This window comes from Coturnix japonica, chromosome 2 (genome assembly GCF_001577835.2).
Source record: "Coturnix japonica isolate 7356 chromosome 2, Coturnix japonica 2.1, whole genome shotgun sequence".
Lineage (NCBI taxonomy): Eukaryota > Metazoa > Chordata > Aves > Galliformes > Phasianidae > Coturnix > Coturnix japonica.
The window spans coordinates 131,536,591-131,545,762 of record NC_029517.1 but is presented as its reverse complement, the minus strand read 5'-3'; the positions used below and the strand labels follow the sequence as shown (position 1 = coordinate 131,545,762).

Below are 9,172 nucleotides of genomic sequence, written 5' to 3'. Positions count from 1 at the left end.
TGTTGGGGATCTTCATGGTGGAACCTCAACTCATCTACACTCAGCAGCTTCAACTTAGTCCATTGGCAGACATGATAAACATCTCTTTTTAATGACTGGAGCCAGAAGTAATCAAAAGATGTAAGGTCACTCTTCATCCCTCTCTGCCAGGTCCTTTCTTAGGGTCTGGACAACTTGATTCAAGGCATGACACAGATAGAGTGGCATTTGATTCTTCCTGAAAATACTGGGGACTTCTGTCTAATCCCAGCTCACATAGAGAAGATGAAAAGAGAAGTATTTTCCTCCTGTGACATTGCTGTGGCCTTGAGCTGATAGTGTTCTCAGTAAGGAGATTTCACTTGCACAAAAAACATAGGACAGTGAACCTGGGGAGGGGGCAGGTGGTGCAGCAACACCGATATTAGTTTAGTAGAGATGTTCGCTGTGAGCAAAGGCTGGAGCTCCCTTTAGCGTTTCCAACACTTCATAAATTTCAGAGAGATTTAGGGCAAGGAGCCAGATGTTTCGAGAGAAATTCTGAACACTAAAGACAAGTGGAAATTTCTTTTCTTTTTTTTTTTTTTTTTTTTTGGAGTGTGTATTTTTTCCCATTAGTTGCAAAGCTATATTTAGAAGAGAAGGGGGGAGACAGAGAGAGAGAGAGAGAGAGAGGGAGATTAGGCATTTCTTCATATTCTGTAGTCACTCCAGTCCTGCTTGTAGGAACAGATGTCTCTTTCCTGGGGCAACAGCATTCAGGTCCAGAAGGAAATTTTCTTACCAGCACCTCTTCTAACATACAAGGGGGATCGGGCCAGAGGTAAGTCAGTCCTGGTGAAGGAATATATCAGAAGGATTGTAGAAGCAGATGCTTTGGGACAGTGGTCAGAGTGGAGCATGATGTGAAAGAGGTAACAGTAAGGGGGACAGGAGGGAGTCACTGAAGAACAGAGACCAAACTTAGAACAGAAAGCTTGTCTATCATGGAGCCCTGGAAGGTGGAACGGCACCCTGTCGAGCACATGGAAGATGTCCATGGTTCTGTCCTTGCTGCAGGCAAGGAAGTTCACCAGAAGGTGCCCACTGGGACAGTGGGGCTGCAAGGAGGTTTCTGCATTGTGAGTTTCTCTGTTCTGAGGTTTGAAGGCAGTGCGATGCTATGTGTTTGTTCTCTAAAGAGATGGGGTGATGAAAGATGTGTGAAGGTGCTGCCTTCCCCCTGGTGAAAAATACTATGCCAGCTCTTGTAAGGAGTCGGGTGATGTCTTGTTTGGGTATGAATTCCTCGACATGGTTTAGTGGACATAGAGGTGATGGGTTGACAGTTGGACTAGATGATCTTAGAGGTCTTTTTCAACCTTAATAATTCTGATTCTATGATTCTATAATGACCTGTATGCAGGCTTCTGAAGCCAAAAAAGGAGACAATGCATTGCTGGGAACAAGGTTGCTGGGGCTGGAGTTGTTTTATCTCTGGCTGTGCTGATTCTCATCCTAAGGAGAATCAGATACTCTCCAAGATCCTTAACAACACCTCTTAAGAAATGCTTTAATAGTAATACACCTGCTTACACCTCAACTTTTTCCAGGTTAATCAGTTTAATCCAAAACTCTCAAATCTCTAGAGGCACTGGGGGGTTCTATGTGCACAGTGCAGTGACTGAAGTGCCTAACAAGGGAAACCATAGCAACCAGCCTCCAAAAGGGTTAAGATCTGGTAATCTACCCTGAGATGCCTCCCTGCTCAATCTCTTTGGTTCCTATCTGCATTTGTATCATCTCCATTACCAGCGCTCTCTGGGGGTTGAGCCTGGCTTTCTTCTGTTCTGGACCATAAAGAGCCCCAGGTACTGCCTGACAGCAAAACTCCACTGCTGCTCCTCATTGTCCTGCTCAGGCTTCTTGCCAAGGGATGGAGCCAGCAGGCAGCTGAAAGCAGAAAGAGGGAAAAGTGCTCATAGACAGCTACATTTGCAATTAAGAATTTCCTTTTCAAAAAGCAAGCAGCAACACACAGGCCTGATGTTGCTCTGTTTTAACTCCTGCAATGCTTTTGCACTTGTCTGTGAAGTTTTTCTCCATGCCTATATAGTAATTCTCACTGCAGGGTTCTCCTCTTGCACAGCCACAGTCATTTTTATTCCAAACTGACGTTTCTAACACTGTGTCCCAGGCACCCTTGAAAGGCTAGATGGATTACTGTAATCCCCAAAAACTCAAATACATTTCTCTTGTAATGTTACAACCTCCCAAGAAGACGGGCACAATTCCATTTCTACTAGCTAGCCCTACAAAACTCCAGATCCACGAGTTTCTTTCCACATTTAGCTTTGAACAAAAATAAAAACGCTTGTAATTTCTTTTTCCCCCTAAAAAGAATGTACTTATCCTTTTTATTACACTGATCCACGAAGGACAGAGAGGGGTACAAGCAGGAAGTCATGCTCTGATTTCTCTTAGAGTCTACAGTGGAGATGTAGATGACAGATGGCACTGGGTACTAGTCCTGGCAGGCTATGAGATCATCAAATTATACAATCATAGAATGGCCTGGGTTGAAAAGGAACATAATGATCATGTAGTTTCAACCCCCCTGCTATGTACAGGGTCGCCAACCACCAGATCAGGCTGTCCAGAGCCTTGAAATGCTAACAACCTGATTTGTAGAGAATTCACCAATTCATTTAGGAATTCTGTCACTCCGAGACCAGGATCTGGTAGAGTATAAAAGAAAGACATGGAACATGCTACAGAATCCATAAGTCATTGTAAACATCTAAATATTTCAGGACGGACTTTATTATACAGTGATATAGAAACAAGCAAGAGGAGGTGTAAAGCCTCTATTAGCATTCCTAAGGTGATCTGTACAAGTAAGCTTCATCAAAATGCACTGAAGGACCTCTGGGTGCCCACCATGAATGGGTGCAAATGTGTGGGTCCTGAGAGGCAGGCAGAAGACCTGCAACCTGTGCATACAATCCCATGTCTGTGTTCACTTAATACGTGCATGTGGGCTCCTTCTTTCAAAGACTGAGGCATTACTGTTGCAGATGGACATGGAGGGGTTTTGAGCTCTGAAAAAATCTGCCAGCACATTAATTGCTTGCTCTGTGTACCTTTGGGAGCTTCGTTCCATATTTTCCATGCATGCTCAGGACAGGGTTGAAAGACGACCATGCAGCAGTTTTGGGATTTAAAATAGATTGTCTCTGGGGTGTCACAGACTGGTGATCCATCAGCTGGTGTTAAACAGTCAACTTAAGCTCAAATGCAGAGAGCAGACAGTTCAAGCCAGGCAACATCCCTCCCGGTCATTATGCTCCATGAAGAAGAGGAACAAAGTTTGGAGGGTTATGTTCTCCCTGTTCTAAGTGGCAGGGAACTCTGGATGACCTGTTGGACTAAATTATTGCACAGCCACCCACAGGCTATTATTCGTGCCCAGACAAACCTGGAAGTTGGATTCTTTGTGCACAGAGGACCTGATTTTGGCACTGGGTTTCCTAGAGAGTATGGGGTACAACTGTGCACAATGCATTTAACTATGAACAAGGTAGGGTAGAAATAAAATCACAGCTCATAGCAGCGCCTTGGAGATGGAGAACCACATGTAGCCTCACTGGGATCATCAGACAGGAGGGAAATGGTTTAAAAACACGTGAGCAACATCAACCCCCAAACCAACACTGCATTAACCCCCCAGTACACATCTTTAGGCTGTGATTACTCACATGGCCTGAAGGACAGCATCTGGCCATGCCTTGGGACTGGATGTTTAAGATTTTCCTTTGCCCAGATGGGAAATCTGATTCTCAGACAAAACTAGAGCAATGTAAAAGTTTGGCTGGGTGAGTGTTAATCCCTCTTGCTGGTGTGAAAAGTGTTTCTGCAGGTTCAAAATAGAGGAAACAAGGATAATCTGGCCTTATTCAGTTCTTACCTATGTGTTTGTCAGCTCTGTCTTCCTCTGTCTTCCCAATGTTTTCCAATTTGTTGGCTAATTTATACCAAAATTTGGCAGAAGGGAAAGATCACCTCAATTTTCAGGAAATTAGGCAGCAATGAAAGGATAAATTCAAACAAGTTCTGGAGCCAAGAAAAGAGTTGGAACATAAGTCCTCATTAATACAACCAGATGTCCACATGGGAAAAAGCTATTAATAACCATCTAAAGCAGGGTAAAATATCGATCCAGTGTTTTGAGCAAGACACTGAACCATAAGAAAACAGGTGTAATTTTGTCTGGCAACCACCATGTCAGATGTGTGTTTTGAGTCTCCAAAACACCTGTTAGTTCCACAGCACTGGAGGAGAAGGAATAATCCTACCCTGGACTGAATCTGAGAGTTTTCAACTGCAGCTCCCCCCAGTCAGGTGTTTCACACTCCTTGTCTAAGCACTCTTAGTCCTGGAAGCTTGTAGCAGACATCACATCTTGAAATCATACGAGAGCATAAAGGTGACCCAAGGGCTGGAGCACCTCTCCTATGAAGCTAGGCTGAAGGAACTGGTCTTGTTCAGTCTGGAAAAGAGAAGGCCATGGGGAGACTTCATCATGGCTTTCCAATACTTAAAGAGAATTTATAAACTTGAGATAAATCAACTTTTTACACAGGTAGGTAGTGATAGGACAAGGGGGAATGGTTTTAAACTAAAGGAGGGGAGACTTAGGTTAGATGTTATGAGGAAGTTTTGACTGAGAGAGTGGTGAGGTTCTGGTACAGTTTACCCAGAGAGGCTGTGGATGCTCCATCCCTGGAGATGGTTAAGGCCAGGATGAGGTTCCTGGTTCCTGAGGTTCCTGAGGTTCCTCCTCAACCTGATTTGGTACTTGGTCTAGTGGTTGGCAAACCTGCCTTCAACAGAGGGGTTGGAACCTGATGATCCATGAAGTCCCTTCCAACCCAAGCCATTCTATGATTCTATCTGTTGCCCTCAAATATAGGGTCCCCCCTACTCTGGGAATAGCCCCATTTCTTCTTTGCAATGGTATAATTCTACCCCAAACACTGCTCCCTTCTCCCAGACTGGGGGCTAGATGGGAAGCAGCTTTTCCCCTCTATCAGCTGGATTCGTTCTCTTTCTCTCTTTCTCCCTTTCTCCCTCAGTTCCCACGATCAGCAAACCCACCCTCCCCAGGCTGACAGAATGAGCTCTACTACATATAGGGCCAGTCCTCAACATGTAGAAAAACACCATATTTGGCCAGTTTGAGCCAGAGTTGAGCGAGAGCTTGCCAGGAGAATCATACAATTTAAACTGAAAGCAAGTGAGTTTAACCCTTCATTTATAAACAGGATGATAAATCACCTATGGAACTTTAAACACGGAGAGACTGCAAAGCTAAACACAAGCTGCCTCCATGCCAGTCAACAGAGCAAGGTTAGCAGACAGGACAGGGTGAATGGGACAGGGAGATGAGAGAGGAGCCAGTTTGTCCAGTCAGATGCTCAGATCCAAGACAGGGAGATGAGGAAAGCTGAAGCTGTTTATACTAAATAACACTTGTTCTCACTTACAAATGTCCTTTTCATCTTCCCCATCACAGTGCATGTCTTTTTTGTTCTCTTTCTGTATGCAGAGATCCTATCAGTACAAACCAATAAATAACCCTTTTGGAGAGTGCTCAGGACAAAGCTCAGTTGTCTGACCTGCCTTTTCTTTTGTATCCCATTACTTGAATTGCTGAGCTCGATCCAAAAGTACGGTGGGTCAAGGAAGAAACTCCAACTGACTTCAGCAAGCAGAGGGTGAAGCATAAGGCTAATACAGAGCTAAAAGTTGAGTGGAAAGAAATATGGGATGGCCAAGGATATCCTCTTGGGGCAAGACATAGCACTGAGTTGCCCATGCTAAAAGAACAAGGATTCCAAGCATCAAAAGAAGAGATCACAGGCCCTGGTTTCAGCACAGTGACCATCTGTTTCCTATTTGGCCCAAGAACGATGGAATTGGTTGTGTCATGCAATGATAAGAAAGTACTTCAGAGCAAGTCCCTGTCTCCCAGTGCTGAACGGGAACCTTTATCAAAACGAGGGAAACCAGGTCAACCTCCAGTCTCCCTCCCTCCCCATATCCCATTTCTACCCCGATGCCTGCTGTACTTTTAAGGAAATGCTACCCACAGCCTCGGAGCCAGACAGACAAAACCCAGCCTGAGAGGTATAATATAACAGCATAGGTCACTGGCGCTCAGAAGGGTGCATGTTTACCCATCACGGATTTCGCAGACTACCAGCTCCATGAAACAGAGTTTCCATGGAAATCTGGGGAGATGAGGGGCGAACTAGGCATGAAGAAAGCCCAGCTCCAATTCCTTTAGAGATTATAGTCAGAGGGGTAGCACAAGGGCTATTAATTCTGCAAGGAAAGGTGATTGGTTCACGTAGCCCTCCATGAGCTCATGCTACAGCTGCAAGCCATAAATAGTGAGACCATAGCAAAACAGAGGTTTTCAGAGGCTGCAAAGCTTCTCACGACCTTCACTGACTGCTCCGTGGTTATGCTTATCTGAACTGACCCACTTTAACACCTGCATTAATATTTCTGATAACAGAGAGAGACCAGTTGGGGTAATTTTTGGACTCAGAAATGAGGGGAGGGAGGCAAAATTGGAAAGCTTTGGAAACGTTTACCACTCCTCACACATGAGGTCAGGCTGCCTTTCTGCGCCTTGTTTAGCCTGCTGCAAAATGGGGCCATGTACCTTTGTCAAGGGCTTGGAGACCCACAATGGAAAAATACTTAGTAGCTGTTAACCAAGGGTTTGGTCTAGCTCCATCTCATTAAAAGCACTCAGAGGAATGTTGTTGCTTTGCCAGTCCATCTCTCCATCCTTTCTGTTCGTGAGCCATGTAATAAGAGCAGTCCCACAAACTAAAAGGCCATTTACCCAAACATCCATCAGCAACCATCTGATTAGAGGAAGACTTTTCCCACTGCAGCCTGAGAGCAGCTTTACCATAGCTTGTCAGTATGGAAAATCTTCAAAATTACTTACATTTGTCAGGGTTTCTTTTATGTTGTTTGTATTGTGAGCCCAAGCAGGACAGCAGTAGAGTAGGAAGAGACACCAGCTCTAACATATCTCCTCCATTACAATGATAAAGTGCTGCCTGTTATCTGTGTGAATGATTGCAATATCTGGAGTTTATTTCATTGCACATGGGATTCGGGGGAAGAGGGAACTACATAAACCAGCACAACATGCATGAGAATGACTGGACAGCACTCATAGGTGATACCTTCCTACTAGTCTGAAATGTGCATACCTCACTTGTATTATGAGGATGAGACGCATTTGTATGCAGTTCAAGTTACTGATCTCACTGGAACAGGAAAACTGTAAGATGAATACCAGGTGTTCCTGATAACAGATCTGAGAGTGAAGAAATGCTTTCTGTAAGAGGCAAGGTACCAAGAAGACATAAAATCAGAGAAAAAAGCCAATGCCTTTCTACTAGAATGGGATGAAGTGCCCTATTGTCCACACAAGTTACAAACCTCAAGGGCCTGCTAAGGGATGGGATGGGTGATTTTTAATTCTCCCTTTGCTCTCCTCTGTCTGCATGAACACAGATATGCAAGCTCATGCCACGCTCAAGAAGCAAAACTGTCTCTATTTCCTGGTTTGCATAAGTGCAGTGGCTTCTACAGTGCTCCCCTTGCCGTCATCTGCAGAGGGAAATCTGGGAGCAGATCCAGGCATCTGCTCATTTCAGTTTGTTTTTGTAATTAAAGAGCCACACAAACAAACAGAGTAGATCAAATGGTGAGAATATTATAAAACCATTTAAAAGTGTTGCTAGCATTCTGCATCTTCCCCATGGGTCTTTCTCTGATGCCACACTTTGCAACTCCTTCAGTCAGTCTTGGGCCCAGTTTTTCCTGTTACTCTCTAACAGCTTCCTTGGCACAAAATGTGAGGAGACAACTTTCCCCGAGGAGTAGGCAGGCTCAGTCAGACCCAGACAAAATAAAGAGAACATGTGTCCTACATTGGCTGCCACTGGAGTTCAGTGTGAGTTGAGGTAATCCAGCCATTCCTAAAACACAAGATGTTCCAACATCTGGATGCTGATGGAAATGGCCTGAGTGTAAAAGTAGGCAGAAGTTAGTATTGCTCCTCTTTGCCCAGCAGTTCTCTTAGACAATTCCGCAGACCTTTTCTGAGGGAGTTTCATGGCAGACCTAAATTTATAGAATTATCATAGAATCATTGGATGGCTTGTGTTGGAAGGGACCTTAATAAAGGTCATCCAATTTCAACTCTGTTGCCATGGGCAAAATTGCAGTCCACCATTTCAGGCTGCCCAGGGCCCCATCCAACCTGGCCTTGAACACCTCCAGGGATGAGGCATTCACAGCTTCTCTGGGCAGCTTTTGCCAGTGCTTCACCACCATGTGAGTAAAGAATTTCCTCAGTCCTAACTTCTGGTTTTGCTCAACAAATATTCTGCCTACAACTCACCTGAATGAACCATACAGATAAACCACAGCAGGGCTATGGCATCCCATGAGGACTCTTGATCTCAAGGGTTGAAAATTTACCAGATTTCTAAACCTTCTCCAAGCTGTGAAGGAGCAGAAAGGCACCCATTCTGTACAGAAGCCTGCCTGACAATATCCTAAGACTCTATCACCAGCACAGGCACAGGACTGCTCTGCTGGAAAAGACATGGTATTACAGTGGATCCTTGGCTGCAAAAAAAGCCATGAAGTATTGTGTTTTTATTGCAAACAAAGGAAAGTGAAGACAGGCTGAGAGACCTGGGACTGTTCAGCCTGGAATAAAGAAAAATGAGAGGGGATCTCATCAATGAGATATATTCAAAAGGCAGAAGTCAAGTAGATGGATGCAAACACATTATTTTCAGTGGTGCACAGTAACAGAACAAGGGGCAATGGGCACAAACTGGAACATACGGAGTTCCACATGAACATGAGGAAAAAACTTCCTGCAAGTGCTGGAAGATGTGTTTGCAGCTCCTTGTCTACCAGCCCTTTTGCACTTGGCTCTCTGGTAGCAGGGATTTCAAACCCTCATAACTCAAATCTTTCAGCATTAGTCTCTGCTGATTCAAGCTGATTTTTTTTAACCTCACAGTCCTGTTCAGCTTCTTTTGAGATATTCCAGACATTTTTCAACCATTTATTTTTATTGAAACCAGCCAAGTCTCTGTATATA

General features: G+C 44.4%; 1 protein-coding gene across 1 annotated transcript in view; it reads left to right on the top strand.

Annotated features, from left to right (window-relative positions):
* Window positions 1-638: 638 nt before the first annotated feature.
* The window catches only part of GPR20 (G protein-coupled receptor 20), a 10,876-nt gene continuing 2,342 nt past the window's right edge, over window positions 639-9,172 (top strand). The window contains exon 1 of the mRNA XM_015856411.2: window positions 639-802. The gene's annotated coding sequence lies outside the window, so the exon portion shown is untranslated. The remainder of the gene's footprint in view (window positions 803-9,172) is intronic.